Here is a 22,502-nt window from a genome sequence, read left to right as displayed (position 1 = left end):
AACCTCCTGTTTGGCCCAGTTTGCAATTTCTGCGGAAGATGAACAGGAATAGCGAGAACCAATGAGAGACTAGCTGGAGGTGTCTGGACGGGCAAATTTAACTCTCATTTCCCACCAGGAAGAGGAATTAACCAAAGGCTCAGCGTGCCGTGCCGGAACCAGATTAGGGCCTGAAGCCATCCTGCGGTGTTGCGGCCAGCTCAAAAGAAAGCGAGTTGAAGAAAGGAGCTCAGGGGCACTGTAATTCACAAACCTGCAGAGTTATAAATGACAGCTATCGTCCAAAAATATACTGAAGTAAGGCTGCCAAGAGGACTTGAAAGCGGGGCAGAATTGCAGGAAACCGATTTCAGGAGGTAGACTGGAATTGCATTGAAAGCATAGGAAAAGAGGCAGAACGTCCACAATGATGCACTTGGCCAAAAAGGGCGTATGCGTTTTTTCCTGAATATATTCAGGAGAAAACGCATACGCCCTTTTTGGCCAACCAAGCAAGCTTGCAAAGGAAATCTGCACTACAATGAAGTCTCACTTCCCCCCGGTCAAAAGGGCCATCTGAAAAAAGTGTAAAATCCAGAAAGGCAGGACAGGCCATGGAGAACTGGGAGCCTTGTTATGCTGATGGGCGGGATGTAAATTGCCAACAGACACTCGGGAGAAGTGTATGGTGTTTCCTGAAACATCTAAAAAACAAAGCAACAGAGCCTAGGGCACTTCCACTTATGGTCCTATAGCTTAGGGAAATTAAAATCAAAAAGACACAGCCACCCCAAAGTTTGGGACGCCTCTGTTTACAAGAACCTCGTTTACAGTACAAGTTCAACATCGCAGAAAGTGAAAAATGGATAAAGAAGTTGTGGTATTTACTTACAAAGCAATATCACTCAGCAATGAAATCTATGTCATCAGGCCCTTAGCAGCACAATGAGTGGATTCAGGTATGATGATTCTAACTGAAATAAGTCACACAGAAAAAGAAACATCATAAGATATCAGTAATACATGGAATGTAAACTTGGCTACACAGGAACTGAATTACAGAACAGAACAGGGTCTCAAATTTAGAAAACCAACTTATGCTTGCTTAAGGGTAAAGGTGAGTTGGGGTGCTGCATAAAACCAGAGATTGAAATGAGCACAGATAAAGTTCCTTAAGCCAAATATGGAATAGACAAGAGCTACTCCTTGCTCAACGAAATGGACTCAACACCGCATATTAAATGCCTAAGAATGTACCTGACTAGTAAGTATCTTAAAACCTATGGATTGCTATGTCTCCGAAAGAGAATCAAGCATGTGTACAGGGGCATAAACGCAGCAGTGATAGGATTGGAGAGGTTCGGTGAGCAAATGAAGACCCTTTGAAGTCATATTGCATGGTACCCATTCCACGGGTTTCAACTACCCAGGTTTAAGGTATTCTTCCTTCAGCTAAAACATGCATGTGGAACCTAGAGTATGATCAACCATGTGATCGGGAGACGTGTTCAAATATGTCTCAGTTTTCGTACCCTGGTACTCGGGTGCAACATTCCAGACGCTTTACTAACACCCTCCCGACTTGGAGAGTCAGTCCCTTTAACCTCCTGTTTGGCCCAGTTTGCAATTTCTGTGGAAGATGAACAGGAATAGCGAGAACCAATGAGAGACTAGCTGGAGGTGTCTGGACGGGCAAATTTAACTCTCATTTCCCACCAGGAAGAGGAATTAACCAAAGGCTCAGCGTGCCGTGCCGGAACCAGATTAGGGCCTGAAACCATCCTGCGGTGTTGCGGCCAGCTCAAAAGAAAGCGAGTTGAAGAAAGGAGCTCAGGGGCACTGTAATTCACAAACCTGCAGAGTTATAAATGACAGCTATCGTCCAAAAATATACTGAAGTAAGGCTGCCAAGAGGACTTGAAAGCGGGGCAGAATTGCAGGAAACCGATTTCAGGAGGTAGACTGGAATTGCATTGAAAGCATAGGGAAAGAGGCAGAATGTCCACAATGATGCACTTGGCCAAAAAGGGCGTATGCGTTTTTTCCTGAATATATTCAGGAAAAAACGCATACGCCCTTTTTGGCCAACCAAGCAAGCTTGCAAAGGAAATCTGCACTACAATGAAGTCTCACTTCCCCGCGGTCAAAAGGGCCATCTGAAAAAAGTGTAAAATCCAGAAAGGCAGGACAGGCCATGGAGAACTGGGAGCCTTGTTATGCTGATGGGCGGGATGTAAATTGCCAACAGACACTCGGGAGAAGTGTATGGTGTTTCCTGAAACATCTAAAAAACAAAGCAACAGAGCCTAGGGCACTTCCACTTATGGTCCTATAGCTTAGGGAAATTAAAATCAAAAAGACACAGCCACCCCAAAGTTTGGGACGCCTCTGTTTACAAGAACCTCGTTTACAGTACAAGTTCAACATCGCAGAAAGTGAAAAATGGATAAAGAAGTTGTGGTATTTACTTACAAAGCAATATCACTCAGCAATGAAATCTATGTCATCAGGCCCTTAGCAGCACAATGAGTGGATTCAGGTATGATGATTCTAACTGAAATAAGTCACACAGAAAAAGAAACATCATAAGATATCAGTAATACACGGAATGTAAACTTGGCTACACAGGAACTGAATTACAGAACAGAACAGGGTCTCAAATTTAGAAAACCAACTTATGCTTGCTTAAGGGGAAAGGTGAGTTGGGGTGCTGCATAAAACCAGAGATTGAAATGAGCACAGATAAAGTTCCTTAAGCCAAATATGGAATAGACAAGAGCTACTCCTTGCTCAACGAAATGGACTCAACACCGCATATTAAACGCCTAAGAATGTACCTGACTAGTAAGTATCTTAAAACCTATGGATTGCTATGTCTCTGAAAGAGAATCAAGCATGTGTACAGGGGCATAAACGCAGCAGTGATAGGATTGGAGAGGTTCGGTGAGCAAATGAAGACCCTTTGAAGTCATATTGCATGGTACCCATTCCACGGGTTTCAACTACCCAGGTTTAAGGTATTCTTCCTTCAGGTAAAACATGCATGTGGAACCTAGAGTATGATCAACCATGTGATCGGGAGACGTGTTCAAATATGTCCCAGTTTTCGTACCCTGGTACTCGGGTGCAACATTCCAGACGCTTTACTAACACCCTCCCGACTTGGAGAGTCAGTCCCTTTAACCTCCTGTTTGGCCCAGTTTGCAATTTCTGCGGAAGATGAACAGGAATAGCGAGAACCAATGAGAGACTAGCTGGAGGTGTCTGGACGGGCAAATTTAACTCTCATTTCCCACCAGGAAGAGGAATTAACCAAAGGCTCAGCGTGCCGTGCCGGAACCAGATTAGGGCCTGAAGCCATCCTGCGGTGTTGCGGCCAGCTCAAAAGAAAGCGAGTTGAAGAAAGGAGCTCAGGGGCACTGTAATTCACAAACCTGCAGAGTTATAAATGACAGCTATCGTCCAAAAATATACTGAAGTAAGGCTGCCAAGAGGACTTGAAAGCGGGGCAGAATTGCAGGAAACCGATTTCAGGAGGTAGACTGGAATTGCATTGAAAGCATAGGAAAAGAGGCAGAACGTCCACAATGATGCACTTGGCCAAAAAGGGCGTATGCGTTTTTTCCTGAATATATTCAGGAAAAAACGCATACGCCCTTTTTGGCCAACCAAGCAAGCTTGCAAAGGAAATCTGCACTACAATGAAGTCTCACTTCCCCCCGGTCAAAAGGGCCATCTGAAAAAAGTGTAAAATCCAGAAAGGCAGGACAGACCATGGAGAACTGGGAGCCTTGTTATGCTGATGGGCGGGATGTAAATTGCCAACAGACACTCGGGAGAAGTGTATGGTGTTTCCTGAAACATCTAAAAAACAAAGCAACAGAGCCTAGGGCACTTCCACTTATGGTCCTATAGCTTAGGGAAATTAAAATCAAAAAGACACAGCCACCCCAAAGTTTGGGACGCCTCTGTTTACAAGAACCTCATTTACAGTACAAGTTCAACATCGCAGAAAGTGAAAAATGGATAAAGAAGTTGTGGTATTTACTTACAAAGCAATATCACTCAGCAATGAAATCTATGTCATCAGGCCCTTAGCAGCACAATGAGTGGATTCAGGTATGATGATTCTAACTGAAATAAGTCACACAGAAAAAGAAACATCATAAGATATCAGTAATACACGGAATGTAAACTTGGCTACACAGGAACTGAATTACAGAACAGAACAGGGTCTCAAATTTAGAAAACCAACTTATGCTTTCTTAAGGGTAAAGGTGAGTTGGGGTGCTGCATAAAACCAGAGATTGAAATGAGCACAGATAAAGTTCCTTAAGCCAAATATGGAATAGACAAGAGCTACCTCTTGCTCAACGAAATGGACTCAACACCGCATATTAAATGCCTAAGAATGTACCTGACTAGTAAGTATCTTAAAACCTATGGATTGCTATGTCTCCGAAAGAGAATCAAGCATGTGTACAGGGGCATAAACGCAGCAGTGATAGGATTGGAGAGGTTCGGTGAGCAAATGAAGACCCTTTGAAGTCATATTGCATGGTACCCATTCCACGGGTTTCAACTACCCAGGTTTAAGGTATTCTTCCTTCAGGTAAAACATGCATGTGGAACCTAGAGTATGATCAACCATGTGATCGGGAGATGTGTTCAAATATGTCTCAGTTTTCGTACCCTGGTACTCGGGTGCAACATTCCAGACGCTTTACTAACACCCTCCCGACTTGGAGAGTCAGTCCCTTTAAACTCCTGTTTGGCCCAGTTTGCAATTTCTGCGGAAGATGAACAGGAATAGCGAGAACCAATGAGAGACTAGCTGGAGGTGTCTGGACGGGCAAATTTAACTCTCATTTCCCACCAGGAAGAGGAATTAACCAAAGGCTCAGCGTGCCGTGCCGGAACCAGATTAGGGCCTGAAGCCATCCTGTGGTGTTGCGGCCAGCTCAAAAGAAAGCGAGTTGAAGAAAGGAGCTCAGGGGCACTGTAATTCACAAACCTGCAGAGTTATAAATGACAGCTATCGTCCAAAAATATACTGAAGTAAGGCTGCCAAGAGGACTTGAAAGCGGGGCAGAATTGCAGGAAACCGATTTCAGGAGGTAGACTGGAATTGCATTGAAAGCATAGGAAAAGAGGCAGAACGTCCACAATGATGCACTTGGCCAAAAAGGGCGTATGCGTTTTTTCCTGAATATATTCAGGAAAAAACGCATACGACCTTTTTGGCCAACCAAGCAAGCTTGCAAAGGAAATCTGCACTACAATGAAGTCTCACTTCCCCCCGGTCAAAAGGGCCATCTGAAAAAAGTGTAAAATCCAGAAAGGCAGGACAGGCCATGGAGAACTGGGAGCCTTGTTATGCTGTTGGGCGGGATGTAAATTGCCAACAGACACTCGGGAGAAGTGTATGGTGTTTCCTGAAACATCTAAAAAACAAAGCAACAGAGCCTAGGGCACTTCCACTTATGGTCCTATAGCTTAGGGAAATTAAAATCAAAAAGACACAGCCACCCCAAAGTTTGGGACGCCTCTGTTTACAAGAACCTCGTTTACAGTACAAGTTCAACATCGCAGAAAGTGAAAAATGGATAAAGAAGTTGTGGTATTTACTTACAAAGCAATATCACTCAGCAATGAAATCTATGTCATCAGGCCCTTAGCAGCACAATGAGTGGATTCAGGTATGATGATTCTAACTGAAATAAGTCACACAGAAAAAGAAACATCATAAGATATCAGTAATACACGGAATGTAAACTTGGCTACACAGGAACTGAATTACAGAACAGAACAGGGTCTCAAATTTAGAAAACCAACTTATGCTTGCTTAAGGGTAAAGGTGAGTTGGGGTGCTGCATAAAACCAGAGATTGAAATGAGCACAGATAAAGTTCCTTAAGCCAAATATGGAATAGACAAGAGCTACCTCTTGCTCAACGAAATGGACTCAACACCGCATATTAAACGCCTAAGAATGTACCTGACTAGTAAGTATCTTAAAACCTATGGATTGCTATGTCTCCGAAAGAGAATCAAGCATGTGTACAGGGGCATAAACGCAGCAGTGATAGGATTGGAGAGGTTCGGTGAGCAAATGAAGACCCTTTGAAGTCATATTGCATGGTACCCATTCCACGGGTTTCAACTACCCAGGTTTAAGGTATTCTTCCTTCAGGTAAAACATGCATGTGGAACCTAGAGTCTGATCAACCATGTGATCGGGAGACGTGTTCAAATATGTCTCAGTTTTCGTACCCTGGTACTCGGGTGCAACATTCCAGACGCTTTACTAACACCCTCCCGACTTGGAGAGTCAGTCCCTTTAACCTCCTGTTTGGCCCAGTTTGCAATTTCTGCGGAAGATGAACAGGAATAGCGAGAACCAATGAGAGACTAGCTGGAGGTGTCTGGACGGGCAAATTTAACTCTCATTTCCCACCAGGAAGAGGAATTAACCAAAGGCTCAGCGTGCCGTGCCGGAACCAGATTAGGGCCTGAAGCCATCCTGCGGTGTTGCGGCCAGCTCAAAAGAAAGCGAGTTGAAGAAAGGAGCTCAGGGGCACTGTAATTCACAAACCTGCAGAGTTATAAATGACAGCTATCGTCCAAAAATATACTGAAGTAAGGCTGCCAAGAGGACTTGAAAGCGGGGCAGAATTGCAGGAAACCGATTTCAGGAGGTAGACTGGAATTGCATTGAAAGCATAGGAAAAGAGGCAGAACGTCCACAATGATGCACTTGGCCAAAAAGGGCGTATGCGTTTTTTCCTGAATATATTCAGGAAAAAACGCATACGCCCTTTTTGGCCAACCAAGCAAGCTTGCAAAGGAAATCTGCACTACAATGAAGTCTCACTTCCCCGCGGTCAAAAGGGCCATCTGAAAAAAGTGTAAAATCCAGAAAGGCAGGACAGGCCATGGAGAACTGGGAGCCTTGTTATGCTGATGGGCGGGATGTAAATTGCCAACAGACACTCGGGAGAAGTGTATGGTGTTTCCTGAAACATCTAAAAAACAAAGCAACAGAGCCTAGGGCACTTCCACTTATGGTCCTATAGCTTAGGGAAATTAAAATCAAAAAGACACAGCCACCCCAAAGTTTGGGACGCCTCTGTTTACAAGAACCTCGTTTACAGTACAAGTTCAACATCGCAGAAAGTGAAAAATGGATAAAGAAGTTGTGGTATTTACTTACAAAGCAATATCACTCAGCAATGAAATCTATGTCATCAGGCCCTTAGCAGCACAATGAGTGGATTCAGGTATGATGATTCTAACTGAAATAAGTCACACAGAAAAAGAAACATCATAAGATATCAGGAATACACGGAATGTAAACTTGGCTACACAGGAACTGAATTACAGAACAGAACAGGGTCTCAAATTTAGAAAACCAACTTATGCTTTCTTAAGGGTAAAGGTGAGTTGGGGTGCTGCATAAAACCAGAGATTGAAATGAGCACAGATAAAGTTCCTTAAGACAAATATGGAATAGACAAGAGCTACCTCTTGCTCAACGAAATGGACTCAACACCGCATATTAAACGCCTAAGAATGTACCTGACTAGTAAGTATCTTAAAACCTATGGATTGCTATGTCTCCGAAAGAGAATCAAGCATGTGTACAGGGGCATAAACGCAGCAGTGATAGGATTGGAGAGGTTCGGTGAGCAAATGAAGACCCTTTGAAGTCATATTGCATGGTACCCATTCCACGGGTTTCAACTACCCAGGTTTAAGGTATTCTTCCTTCAGGTAAAACATGCATGTGGAACCTAGAGTATGATCAACCATGTGATCGGGAGACGTGTTCAAATATGTCTCAGTTTTCGTACCCTGGTACTCGGGTGCAATATTCCAGACGCTTTACTAACACCCTCCCGACTTGGAGAGTCAGTCCCTTTAACCTCCTGTTTGGCCCAGTTTGCAATTTCTGCGGAAGATGAACAGGAATAGCGAGAACCAATGAGAGACTAGCTGGAGGTGTCTGGATGGGCAAATTTAACTCTCATTTCCCACCAGGAAGAGGAATTAACCAAAGGCTCAGCGTGCCGTGCCGGATCCAGATTAGGGCCTGAAGCCATCCTGCGGTGTTGCGGCCAGCTCAAAAGAAAGCGAGTTGAAGAAAGGAGCTCAGGGGCACTGTAATTCACAAACCTGCAGAGTTATAAATGACAGCTATCGTCCAAAAATATACTGAAGTAAGGCTGCCAAGAGGACTTGAAAGCGGGGCAGAATTGCAGGAAACCGATTTCAGGAGGTAGACTGGAATTGCATTGAAAGCATAGGAAAAGAGGCAGAACGTCCACAATGATGCACTTGGCCAAAAAGGGCGTATGCGTTTTTTCCTGAATATATTCAGGAAAAAACGCATACGCCCTTTTTGGCCAACCAAGCAAGCTTGCAAAGGAAATCTGCACTACAATGAAGTCTCACTTCCCCCCGGTCAAAAGGGCCATCTGAAAAAAGTGTAAAATCCAGAAAGGCAGGACAGGCCATGGAGAACTGGGAGCCTTGTTATGCTGATGGGCGGGATGTAAATTGCCAACAGACACTCGGGAGAAGTGTATGGTGTTTCCTGATACATCTAAAAAACAAAGCAACAGAGCCTAGGGCACTTCCACTTATGGTCCTATAGCTTAGGGAAATTAAAATCAAAAAGACACAGCCACCCCAAAGTTTGGGACGCCTCTGTTTACAAGAACCTCGTTTACAGTACAAGTTCAACATCGCAGAAAGTGAAAAATGGATAAAGAAGTTGTGGTATTTACTTACAAAGCAATATCACTCAGCAATGAAATCTATGTCATCAGGCCCTTAGCAGCACAATGAGTGGATTCAGGTATGATGATTCTAACTGAAATAAGTCACACAGAAAAAGAAACATCATAAGATATCAGTAATACACGGAATGTAAACTTGGCTACACAGGAACTGAATTACAGAACAGAACAGGGTCTCAAATTTAGAAAACCAACTTATGCTTGCTTAAGGGTAAAGGTGAGTTGGGGTGCTGCATAAAACCAGAGATTGAAATGAGCACAGATAAAGTTCCTTAAGCCAAATATGGAATAGACAAGAGCTACCTCTTGCTCAACGAAATGGACTCAACACCGCATATTAAACGCCTAAGAATGTACCTGACTAGTAAGTATCTTAAAACCTATGGATTGCTATGTCTCCGAAAGAGAATCAAGCATGTGTACAGGGGCATAAACGCAGCAGTGATAGGATTGGAGAGGTTCGGTGAGCAAATGAAGACCCTTTGAAGTCATATTGCATGGTACCCATTCCACGGGTTTCAACTACCCAGGTTTAAGGTATTCTTCCTTCAGGTAAAACATGCATGTGGAACCTAGAGTATGATCAACCATGTGATCGGGAGACGTGTTCAAATATGTCTCAGTTTTCGTACCCTGGTACTCGGGTGCAACATTCCAGACGCTTTACTAACACCCTCCCGACTTGGAGAGTCAGTCCCTTTAACCTCCTGTTTGGCCCAGTTTGCAATTTCTGCGGAAGATGAACAGGAATAGCGAGAACCAATGAGAGACTAGCTGGAGGTGTCTGGACGGGCAAATTTAACTCTCATTTCCCACCAGGAAGAGGAATTAACCAAAGGCTCAGCGTGCCGTGCCGGAACCAGATTAGGGCCTGAAGCCATCCTGCGGTGTTGCGGCCAGCTCAAAAGAAAGCGAGTTGAAGAAAGGAGCTCAGGGGCACTGTAATTCACAAACCTGCAGAGTTATAAATGACAGCTATCGTCCAAAAATATACTGAAGTAAGGCTGCCAAGAGGACTTGAAAGCGGGGCAGAATTGCAGGAAACCGATTTCAGGAGGTAGACTGGAATTGCATTGAAAGCATAGGAAAAGAGGCAGAACGTCCACAATGATGCACTTGGCCAAAAAGGGCGTATGCGTTTTTTCCTGAATATATTCAGGAAAAAACGCATACGCCCTTTTTGGCCAACCAAGCAAGCTTGCAAAGGAAATCTGCACTACAATGAAGTCTCACTTCCCCGCGGTCAAAAGGGCCATCTGAAAAAAGTGTAAAATCCAGAAAGGCAGGACAGGCCATGGAGAACTGGGAGCCTTGTTATGCTGATGGGCGGGATGTAAATTGCCAACAGACACTCGGGAGAAGTGTATGGTGTTTCCTGAAACATCTAAAAAACAAAGCAACAGAGCCTAGGGCACTTCCACTTATGGTCCTATAGCTTAGGGAAATTAAAATCAAAAAGACACAGCCACCCCAAAGTTTGGGACGCCTCTGTTTACAAGAACCTCGTTTACAGTACAAGTTCAACATCGCAGAAAGTGAAAAATGGATAAAGAAGTTGTGGTATTTACTTACAAAGCAATATCACTCAGCAATGAAATCTATGTCATCAGGCCCTTAGCAGCACAATGAGTGGATTCAGGTATGATGATTCTAACTGAAATAAGTCACACAGAAAAAGAAACATCATAAGATATCAGGAATACACGGAATGTAAACTTGGCTACACAGGAACTGAATTACAGAACAGAACAGGGTCTCAAATTTAGAAAACCAACTTATGCTTTCTTAAGGGTAAAGGTGAGTTGGGGTGCTGCATAAAACCAGAGATTGAAATGAGCACAGATAAAGTTCCTTAAGACAAATATGGAATAGACAAGAGCTACCTCTTGCTCAACGAAATGGACTCAACACCGCATATTAAACGCCTAAGAATGTACCTGACTAGTAAGTATCTTAAAACCTATGGATTGCTATGTCTCCGAAAGAGAATCAAGCATGTGTACAGGGGCATAAACGCAGCAGTGATAGGATTGGAGAGGTTCGGTGAGCAAATGAAGACCCTTTGAAGTCATATTGCATGGTACCCATTCCACGGGTTTCAACTACCCAGGTTTAAGGTATTCTTCCTTCAGGTAAAACATGCATGTGGAACCTAGAGTATGATCAACCATGTGATCGGGAGATGTGTTCAAATATGTCTCAGTTTTCGTACCCTGGTACTCGGGTGCAACATTCCAGACGCTTTACTAACACCCTCCCGACTTGGAGAGTCAGTCCCTTTAACCTCCTGTTTGGCCCAGTTTGCAATTTCTGCGGAAGATGAACAGGAATAGCGAGAACCAATGAGAGACTAGCTGGAGGTGTCTGGACGGGCAAATTTAACTCTCATTTCCCACCAGGAAGAGGAATTAACCAAAGGCTCAGCGTGCCGTGCCGGAACCAGATTAGGGCCTGAAGCCATCCTGCGGTGTTGCGGCCAGCTCAAAAGAAAGCGAGTTGAAGAAAGGAGCTCAGGGGCACTGTAATTCACAAACCTGCAGAGTTATAAATGACAGCTATCGTGCAAAAATATACTGAAGTAAGGCTGCCAAGAGGACTTGAAAGCGGGGCAGAATTGCAGGAAACCGATTTCAGGAGGTAGACTGGAATTGCATTGAAAGCATAGGAAAAGAGGCAGAACGTCCACAATGATGCACTTGGCCAAAAAGGGCGTATGCGTTTTTTCCTGAATATATTCAGGAAAAAACGCATACGCCCTTTTTGGCCAACCAAGCAAGCTTGCAAAGGAAATCTGCACTACAATGAAGTCTCACTTGCCCCCGGTCAAAAGGGCCATCTGAAAAAAGTGTAAAATCCAGAAAGGCAGGACAGGCCATGGAGAACTGGGAGCCTTGTTATGCTGATGGGCGGGATGTAAATTGCCAACAGACACTCGGGAGAAGTGTATGGTGTTTCCTGAAACATCTAAAAAACAAAGCAACAGAGCCTAGGGCACTTCCACTTATGGTCCTATAGCTTAGGGAAATTAAAATCAAAAAGACACAGCCACCTCAAAGTTTGGGACGCCTCTGTTTACAAGAACCTCGTTTAAAGTACAAGTTCAACATCGCAGAAAGTGAAAAATGGATAAAGAAGTTGTGGTATTTACTTACAAAGCAATATCACTCAGCAATGAAATCTATGTCATCAGGCCCTTAGCAGCACAATGAGTGGATTCAGGTATGATGATTCTAACTGAAATAAGTCACACAGAAAAAGAAACATCATAAGATATCAGTAATACACGGAATGTAAACTTGGCTACACAGGAACTGTATTACAGAACAGAACAGGGTCTCAAATTTAGAAAACCAACTTATGCTTGCTTAAGGGGAAAGGTGAGTCGGGGTGCTGCATAAAACCAGAGATTGAAATGAGCACAGATAAAGTTCCTTAAGCCAAATATGGAATAGACAAGAGCTACTCCTTGCTCAACGAAATGGACTCAACACCGCATATTAAATGCCTAAGAATGTACCTGACTAGTAAGTATCTTAAAACCTATGGATTGCTATGTCTCCGAAAGAGAATCAAGCATGTGTACAGGGGCATAAACGCAGCAGTGATAGGATTGGAGAGGTTCGGTGAGCAAATGAAGACCCTTTGAAGTCATATTGCATGGTACCCATTCCACGGGTTTCAACTACCCAGGTTTAAGGTATTCTTCCTTCAGGTAAAACATGCATGTGGAACCTAGAGTATGATCAACCATGTGATCGGGAGACGTGTTCAAATATGTCTCAGTTTTCGTACCCTGGTACTCGGGTGCAATATTCCAGACGCTTTACTAACACCCTCCCGACTTGGAGAGTCAGTCCCTTTAACCTCCTGTTTGGCCCAGTTTGCAATTTCTGCGGAAGATGAACAGGAATAGCGAGAACCAATGAGAGACTAGCTGGAGGTGTCTGGATGGGCAAATTTAACTCTCATTTCCCACCAGGAAGAGGAATTAACCAAAGGCTCAGCGTGCCGTGCCGGATCCAGATTAGGGCCTGAAGCCATCCTGCGGTGTTGCGGCCAGCTCAAAAGAAAGCGAGTTGAAGAAAGGAGCTCAGGGGCACTGTAATTCACAAACCTGCAGAGTTATAAATGACAGCTATCGTCCAAAAATATACTGAAGTAAGGCTGCCAAGAGGACTTGAAAGCGGGGCAGAATTGCAGGAAACCGATTTCAGGAGGTAGACTGGAATTGCATTGAAAGCATAGGAAAAGAGGCAGAACGTCCACAATGATGCACTTGGCCAAAAAGGGCGTATGCGTTTTTTCCTGAATATATTCAGGAAAAAACGCCTACGCCCTTTTTGGCCAACCAAGCAAGCTTGCAAAGGAAATCTGCACTACAATGAAGTCTCACTTCCCCCCGGTCAAAAGGGCCATCTGAAAAAAGTGTAAAATCCAGAAAGGCAGGACAGGCCATGGAGAACTGGGAGCCTTGTTATGCTGATGGGCGGGATGTAAATTGCCAACAGACACTCGGGAGAAGTGTATGGTGTTTCCTGAAACATCTAAAAAACAAAGCAACAGAGCCTAGGGCACTTCCACTTATGGTCCTATAGCTTAGGGAAATTAAAATCAAAAAGACACAGCCACCCCAAAGTTTGGGACGCCTCTGTTTACAAGAACCTCGTTTACAGTACAAGTTCAACATCGCAGAAAGTGAAAAATGGATAAAGAAGTTGTGGTATTTACTTACAAAGCAATATCACTCAGCAATGAAATCTATGTCATCAGGCCCTTAGCAGCACAATGAGTGGATTCAGGTATGATGATTCTAACTGAAATAAGTCACACAGAAAAAGAAACATCATAAGATATCAGTAATACACGGAATGTAAACTTGGCTACACAGGAACTGAATTACAGAACAGAACAGGGTCTCAAATTTAGAAAACCAACTTATGCTTGCTTAAGGGTAAAGGTGAGTTGGGGTGCTGCATAAAACCAGAGATTGAAATGAGCACAGATAAAGTTCCTTAAGCCAAATATGGAATAGACAAGAGCTACCTCTTGCTCAACGAAATGGACTCAACACCGCATATTAAACGCCTAAGAATGTACCTGACTAGTAAGTATCTTAAAACCTATGGATTGCTATGTCTCCGAAAGAGAATCAAGCATGTGTACAGGGGCATAAACGCAGCAGTGATAGGATTGGAGAGGTTCGGTGAGCAAATGAAGACCCTTTGAAGTCATATTGCATGGTACCCATTCCACGGGTTTCAACTACCCAGGTTTAAGGTATTCTTCCTTCAGGTAAAACATGCATGTGGAACCTAGAGTATGATCAACCATGTGATCGGGAGACGTGTTCAAATATGTCTCAGTTTTCGTACCCTGGTACTCGGGTGCAATATTCCAGACGCTTTACTAACACCCTCCCGACTTGGAGAGTCAGTCCCTTTAACCTCCTGTTTGGCCCAGTTTGCAATTTCTGCGGAAGATGAACAGGAATAGCGAGAACCAATGAGAGACTAGCTGGAGGTGTCTGGACGGGCAAATTTAACTCTCATTTCCCACCAGGAAGAGGAATTAACCAAAGGCTCAGCGTGCTGTGCCGGAACCAGATTAGGGCCTGAAGCCATCCTGCGGTGTTGCGGCCAGCTCAAAAGAAAGCGAGTTGAAGAAAGGAGCTCAGGGGCACTGTAATTCACAAACCTGCAGAGTTATAAATGACAGCTATCGTCCAAAAATATACTGAAGTAAGGCTGCCAAGAGGACTTGAAAGCGGGGCAGAATTGCAGGAAACCGATTTCAGGAGGTAGACTGGAATTGCATTGAAAGCATAGGAAAAGAGGCAGAACGTCCACAATGATGCACTTGGCCAAAAAGGGCGTATGCGTTTTTTCCTGAATATATTCAGGAAAAAACGCATACGCCCTTTTTGGCCAACCAAGCAAGCTTGCAAAGGAAATCTGCACTACAATGAAGTCTCACTTCCCCGCGGTCAAAAGGGCCATCTGAAAAAAGTGTAAAATCCAGAAAGGCAGGACAGGCCATGGAGAACTGGGAGCCTTGTTATGCTGATGGGCGGGATGTAAATTGCCAACAGACACTCGGGAGAAGTGTATGGTGTTTCCTGAAACATCTAAAAAACAAAGCAACAGAGCCTAGGGCACTTCCACTTATGGTCCTATAGCTTAGGGAAATTAAAATCAAAAAGACACAGCCACCCCAAAGTTTGGGACGCCTCTGTTTACAAGAACCTCGTTTACAGTACAAGTTCAACATCGCAGAAAGTGAAAAATGGATAAAGAAGTTGTGGTATTTACTTACAAAGCAATATCACTCAGCAATGAAATCTATGTCATCAGGCCCTTAGCAGCACAATGAGTGGATTCAGGTATGATGATTCTAACTGAAATAAGTCACACAGAAAAAGAAACATCATAAGATATCAGGAATACACGGAATGTAAACTTGGCTACACAGGAACTGAATTACAGAACAGAACAGGGTCTCAAATTTAGAAAACCAACTTATGCTTTCTTAAGGGTAAAGGTGAGTTGGGGTGCTGCATAAAACCAGAGATTGAAATGAGCACAGATAAAGTTCCTTAAGACAAATATGGAATAGACAAGAGCTACCTCTTGCTCAACGAAATGGACTCAACACCGCATATTAAACGCCTAAGAATGTACCTGACTAGTAAGTATCTTAAAACCTATGGATTGCTATGTCTCCGAAAGAGAATCAAGCATGTGTACAGGGGCATAAACGCAGCAGTGATAGGATTGGAGAGGTTCGGTGAGCAAATGAAGACCCTTTGAAGTCATATTGCATGGTACCCATTCCACGGGTTTCAACTACCCAGGTTTAAGGTATTCTTCCTTCAGGTAAAACATGCATGTGGAACCTAGAGTATGATCAACCATGTGATCGGGAGATGTGTTCAAATATGTCTCAGTTTTCGTACCCTGGTACTCGGGTGCAACATTCCAGACGCTTTACTAACACCCTCCCGACTTGGAGAGTCAGTCCCTTTAACCTCCTGTTTGGCCCAGTTTGCAATTTCTGCGGAAGATGAACAGGAATAGCGAGAACCAATGAGAGACTAGCTGGAGGTGTCTGGACGGGCAAATTTAACTCTCATTTCCCACCAGGAAGAGGAATTAACCAAAGGCTCAGCGTGCCGTGCCGGAACCAGATTAGGGCCTGAAGCCATCCTGCGGTGTTGCGGCCAGCTCAAAAGAAAGCGAGTTGAAGAAAGGAGCTCAGGGGCACTGTAATTCACAAACCTGCAGAGTTATAAATGACAGCTATCGTGCAAAAATATACTGAAGTAAGGCTGCCAAGAGGACTTGAAAGCGGGGCAGAATTGCAGGAAACCGATTTCAGGAGGTAGACTGGAATTGCATTGAAAGCATAGGAAAAGAGGCAGAACGTCCACAATGATGCACTTGGCCAAAAAGGGCGTATGCGTTTTTTCCTGAATATATTCAGGAAAAAACGCATACGCCCTTTTTGGCCAACCAAGCAAGCTTGCAAAGGAAATCTGCACTACAATGAAGTCTCACTTGCCCCCGGTCAAAAGGGCCATCTGAAAAAAGTGTAAAATCCAGAAAGGCAGGACAGGCCATGGAGAACTGGGAGCCTTGTTATGCTGATGGGCGGGATGTAAATTGCCAACAGACACTCGGGAGAAGTGTATGGTGTTTCCTGAAACATCTAAAAAACAAAGCAACAGAGCCTAGGGCACTTCCACTTATGGTCCTATAGCTTAGGGAAATTAAAATCAAAAAGACACAGCCACCTCAAAGTTTGGGACGCCTCTGTTTACAAGAACCTCGTTTAAAGTACAAGTTCAACATCGCAGAAAGTGAAAAATGGATAAAGAAGTTGTGGTATTTACTTACAAAGCAATATCACTCAGCAATGAAATCTATGTCATCAGGCCCTTAGCAGCACAATGAGTGGATTCAGGTATGATGATTCTAACTGAAATAAGTCACACAGAAAAAGAAACATCATAAGATATCAGTAATACACGGAATGTAAACTTGGCTACACAGGAACTGTATTACAGAACAGAACAGGGTCTCAAATTTAGAAAACCAACTTATGCTTGCTTAAGGGGAAAGGTGAGTCGGGGTGCTGCATAAAACCAGAGATTGAAATGAGCACAGATAAAGTTCCTTAAGCCAAATATGGAATAGACAAGAGCTACTCCTTGCTCAACGAAATGGACTCAACACCGCATATTAAATGCCTAAGAATGTACCTGACTAGTAAGTATCTTAAAACCTATGGATTGCTATGTCTCCGAAAGAGAATCAAGCATGTGTACAGGGGCATAAACGCAGCAGTGATAGGATTGGAGAGGTTCGGTGAGCAAATGAAGACCCTTTGAAGTCATATTGCATGGTACCCATTCCACGGGTTTCAACTACCCAGGTTTAAGGTATTCTTCCTTCAGGTAAAACATGCATGTGGAACCTAGAGTATGATCAACCATGTGATCGGGAGACGTGTTCAAATATGTCTCAGTTTTCGTACCCTGGTACTCGGGTGCAATATTCCAGACGCTTTACTAACACCCTCCCGACTTGGAGAGTCAGTCCCTTTAACCTCCTGTTTGGCCCAGTTTGCAATTTCTGCGGAAGATGAACAGGAATAGCGAGAACCAATGAGAGACTAGCTGGAGGTGTCTGGATGGGCAAATTTAACTCTCATTTCCCACCAGGAAGAGGAATTAACCAAAGGCTCAGCGTGCCGTGCCGGATCCAGATTAGGGCCTGAAGCCATCCTGCGGTGTTGCGGCCAGCTCAAAAGAAAGCGAGTTGAAGAAAGGAGCTCAGGGGCACTGTAATTCACAAACCTGCAGAGTTATAAATGACAGCTATCGTCCAAAAATATACTGAAGTAAGGCTGCCAAGAGGACTTGAAAGCGGGGCAGAATTGCAGGAAACCGATTTCAGGAGGTAGACTGGAATTGCATTGAAAGCATAGGAAAAGAGGCAGAACGTCCACAATGATGCACTTGGCCAAAAAGGGCGTATGCGTTTTTTCCTGAATATATTCAGGAAGAAACGCATACGCCCTTTTTGGCCAACCAAGCAAGCTTGCAAAGGAAATCTGCACTACAATGAAGTCTCACTTCCCCCCGGTCAAAAGGGCCATCTGAAAAAAGTGTAAAATCCAGAAAGGCAGGACAGGCCATGGAGAACTGGGAGCCTTGTTATGCTGATGGGCGGGATGTAAATTGCCAACAGACACTCGGGAGAAGTGTATGGTGTTTCCTGAAACATCTAAAAAACAAAGCAACAGAGCCTAGGGCACTTCCACTTATGGTCCTATAGCTTAGGGAAATTAAAATCAAAAAGACACAGCCACCCCAAAGTTTGGGACGCCTCTGTTTACAAGAACCTCGTTTACAGTACAAGTTCAACATCGCAGAAAGTGAAAAATGGATAAAGAAGTTGTGGTATTTACTTACAAAGCAATATCACTCAGCAATGAAATCTATGTCATCAGGCCCTTAGCAGCACAATGAGTGGATTCAGGTATGATGATTCTAACTGAAATAAGTCACACAGAAAAAGAAACATCATAAGATATCAGTAATACACGGAATGTAAACTTGGCTACACAGGAACTGAATTACAGAACAGAACAGGGTCTCAAATTTAGAAAACCAACTTATGCTTGCTTAAGGGTAAAGGTGAGTTGGGGTGCTGCATAAAACCAGAGATTGAAATGAGCACAGATAAAGTTCCTTAAGCCAAATATGGAATAGACAAGAGCTACCTCTTGCTCAACGAAATGGACTCAACACCGCATATTAAACGCCTAAGAATGTACCTGACTAGTAAGTATCTTAAAACCTATGGATTGCTATGTCTCCGAAAGAGAATCAAGCATGTGTACAGGGGCATAAACGCAGCAGTGATAGGATTGGAGAGGTTCGGTGAGCAAATGAAGACCCTTTGAAGTCATATTGCATGGTACCCATTCCACGGGTTTCAACTACCCAGGTTTAAGGTATTCTTCCTTCAGGTAAAACATGCATGTGGAACCTAGAGTATGATCAACCATGTGATCGGGAGACGTGTTCAAATATGTCTCAGTTTTCGTACCCTGGTACTCGGGTGCAATATTCCAGACGCTTTACTAACACCCTCCCGACTTGGAGAGTCAGTCCCTTTAACCTCCTGTTTGGCCCAGTTTGCAATTTCTGCGGAAGATGAACAGGAATAGCGAGAACCAATGAGAGACTAGCTGGAGGTGTCTGGACGGGCAAATTTAACTCTCATTTCCCACCAGGAAGAGGAATTAACCAAAGGCTCAGCGTGCTGTGCCGGAACCAGATTAGGGCCTGAAGCCATCCTGCGGTGTTGCGGCCAGCTCAAAAGAAAGCGAGTTGAAGAAAGGAGCTCAGGGGCACTGTAATTCACAAACCTGCAGAGTTATAAATGACAGCTATCGTCCAAAAATATACTGAAGTAAGGCTGCCAAGAGGACTTGAAAGCGGGGCAGAATTGCAGGAAACCGATTTCAGGAGGTAGACTGGAATTGCATTGAAAGCATAGGAAAAGAGGCAGAACGTCCACAATGATGCACTTGGCCAAAAAGGGCGTATGCGTTTTTTCCTGAATATATTCAGGAAAAAACGCATACGCCCTTTTTGGCCAACCAAGCAAGCTTGCAAAGGAAATCTGCACTACAATGAAGTCTCACTTCCCCGCGGTCAAAAGGGCCATCTGAAAAAAGTGTAAAATCCAGAAAGGCAGGACAGGCCATGGAGAACTGGGAGCCTTGTTATGCTGATGGGCGGGATGTAAATTGCCAACAGACACTCGGGAGAAGTGTATGGTGTTTCCTGAAACATCTAAAAAACAAAGCAACAGAGCCTAGGGCACTTCCACTTATGGTCCTATAGCTTAGGGAAATTAAAATCAAAAAGACACAGCCACCCCAAAGTTTGGGACGCCTCTGTTTACAAGAACCTCGTTTACAGTACAAGTTCAACATCGCAGAAAGTGAAAAATGGATAAAGAAGTTGTGGTATTTACTTACAAAGCAATATCACTCAGCAATGAAATCTATGTCATCAGGCCCTTAGCAGCACAATGAGTGGATTCAGGTATGATGATTCTAACTGAAATAAGTCACACAGAAAAAGAAACATCATAAGATATCAGGAATACACGGAATGTAAACTTGGCTACACAGGAACTGAATTACAGAACAGAACAGGGTCTCAAATTTAGAAAACCAACTTATGCTTTCTTAAGGGTAAAGGTGAGTTGGGGTGCTGCATAAAACCAGAGATTGAAATGAGCACAGATAAAGTTCCTTAAGCCAAATATGGAATAGACAAGAGCTACCTCTTGCTCAACGAAATGGACTCAACACCGCATATTAAACGCCTAAGAATGTACCTGACTAGTAAGTATCTTAAAACCTATGGATTGCTATGTCTCCGAAAGAGAATCAAGCATGTGTACAGGGGCATAAACGCAGCAGTGATAGGATTGGAGAGGTTCGGTGAGCAAATGAAGACCCTTTGAAGTCATATTGCATGGTACCCATTCCACGGGTTTCAACTACCCAGGTTTAAGGTATTCTTCCTTCAGGTAAAACATGCATGTGGAACCTAGAGTATGATCAACCATGTGATCGGGAGATGTGTTCAAATATGTCTCAGTTTTCATACCCTGGTACTCGGGTGCAACATTCCAGACGCTTTACTAACACCCTCCCGACTTGGAGAGTCAGTCCCTTTAACCTCCTGTTTGGCCCAGTTTGCAATTTCTGCGGAAGATGAACAGGAATAGCGAGAACCAATGAGAGACTAGCTGGAGGTGTCTGGACGGGCAAATTTAACTCTCATTTCCCACCAGGAAGAGGAATTAACCAAAGGCTCAGCGTGCCGTGCCGGAACCAGATTAGGGCCTGAAGCCATCCTGCGGTGTTGCGGCCAGCTCAAAAGAAAGCGAGTTGAAGAAAGGAGCTCAGGGGCACTGTAATTCACAAACCTGCAGAGTTATAAATGACAGCTATCGTGCAAAAATATACTGAAGTAAGGCTGCCAAGAGGACTTGAAAGCGGGGCAGAATTGCAGGAAACTGATTTCAGGAGGCAGACTGGAATTGCATTGAAAGCATAGGAAAAGAGGCAGAACGTCCACAATGATGCACTTGGCCAAAAAGGGCGTATGCGTTTTTTCCTGAATATATTCAGGAAAAAACGCATACGCCCTTTTTGGCCAACCAAGCAAGCTTGCAAAGGAAATCTGCACTACAATGAAGTCTCACTTCCCCGCGGTCAAAAGGGCCATCTGAAAAAAGTGTAAAATCCAGAAAGGCAGGACAGGCCATGGAGAACTGGGAGCCTTGTTATGCTGATGGGCGGGATGTAAATTGCCAACAGACACTCGGGAGAAGTGTATGGTGTTTCCTGAAACATCTAAAAAACAAAGCAACAGAGCCTAGGGCACTTCCACTTATGGTCCTATAGCTTAGGGAAATTAAAATCAAAAAGACACAGCCACCCCAAAGTTTGGGACGCCTCTGTTTACAAGAACCTCGTTTACAGTACAAGTTCAACATCGCAGAAAGTGAAAAATGGATAAAGAAGTTGTGGTATTTACTTACAAAGCAATATCACTCAGCAATGAAATCTATGTCATCAGGCCCTTAGCAGCACAATGAGTGGATTCAGGTATGATGATTCTAACTGAAATAAGTCACACAGAAAAAGAAACATCATAAGATATCAGTAATACACGGAATGTAAACTTGGCTACACAGGAACTGAATTACAGAACAGAACAGGGTCTCAAATTTAGAAAACCAACTTATGCTTGCTTAAGGGTAAAGGTGAGTCGGGGTGCTGCATAAAACCAGAGATTGAAATGAGCACAGATAAAGTTCCTTAAGCCAAATATGGAATAGACAAGAGCTACTCCTTGCTCAACGAAATGGACTCAACACCGCATATTAAATGCCTAAGAATGTACCTGACTAGTAAGTATCTTAAAACCTATGGATTGCTATGTCTCCGAAAGAGAATCAAGCATGTGTACAGGGGCATAAACGCAGCAGTGATAGGATTGGAGAGGTTCGGTGAGCAAATGAAGACCCTTTGAAGTCATATTGCATGGTACCCATTCCACGGGTTTCAACTACCCAGGTTTAAGGTATTCTTCCTTCAGCTAAAACATGCATGTGGAACCTAGAGTATGATCAACCATGTGATCGGGAGACGTGTTCAAATATGTCTCAGTTTTCGTACCCTGGTACTCGGGTGCAACATTCCAGACGCTTTACTAACACCCTCCCGACTTGGAGAGTCAGTCCCTTTAACCTCCTGTTTGGCCCAGTTTGCAATTTCTGCGGAAGATGAACAGGAATAGCGAGAACCAATGAGAGACTAGCTGGAGGTGTCTGGACGGGCAAATTTAACTCTCATTTCCCACCAGGAAGAGGAATTAACCAAAGGCTCAGCGTGCCGTGCCGGAACCAGATTAGGGCCTGAAGCCATCCTGCGGTGTTGCGGCCAGCTCAAAAGAAAGCGAGTTGAAGAAAGGAGCTCAGGGGCACTGTAATTCACAAACCTGCAGAGTTATAAATGACAGCTATCGTCCAAAAATATACTGAAGTAAGGCTGCCAAGAGGACTTGAAAGCGGGGCAGAATTGCAGGAAACCGATTTCAGGAGGTAGACTGGAATTGCATTGAAAGCAT

This window comes from Pseudorca crassidens, chromosome 4, assembly GCF_039906515.1.
Source record: "Pseudorca crassidens isolate mPseCra1 chromosome 4, mPseCra1.hap1, whole genome shotgun sequence".
NCBI classification, from domain to species: Eukaryota; Metazoa; Chordata; class Mammalia; order Artiodactyla; family Delphinidae; genus Pseudorca; species Pseudorca crassidens.
Note: the sequence above shows the minus strand (reverse complement) of the source record.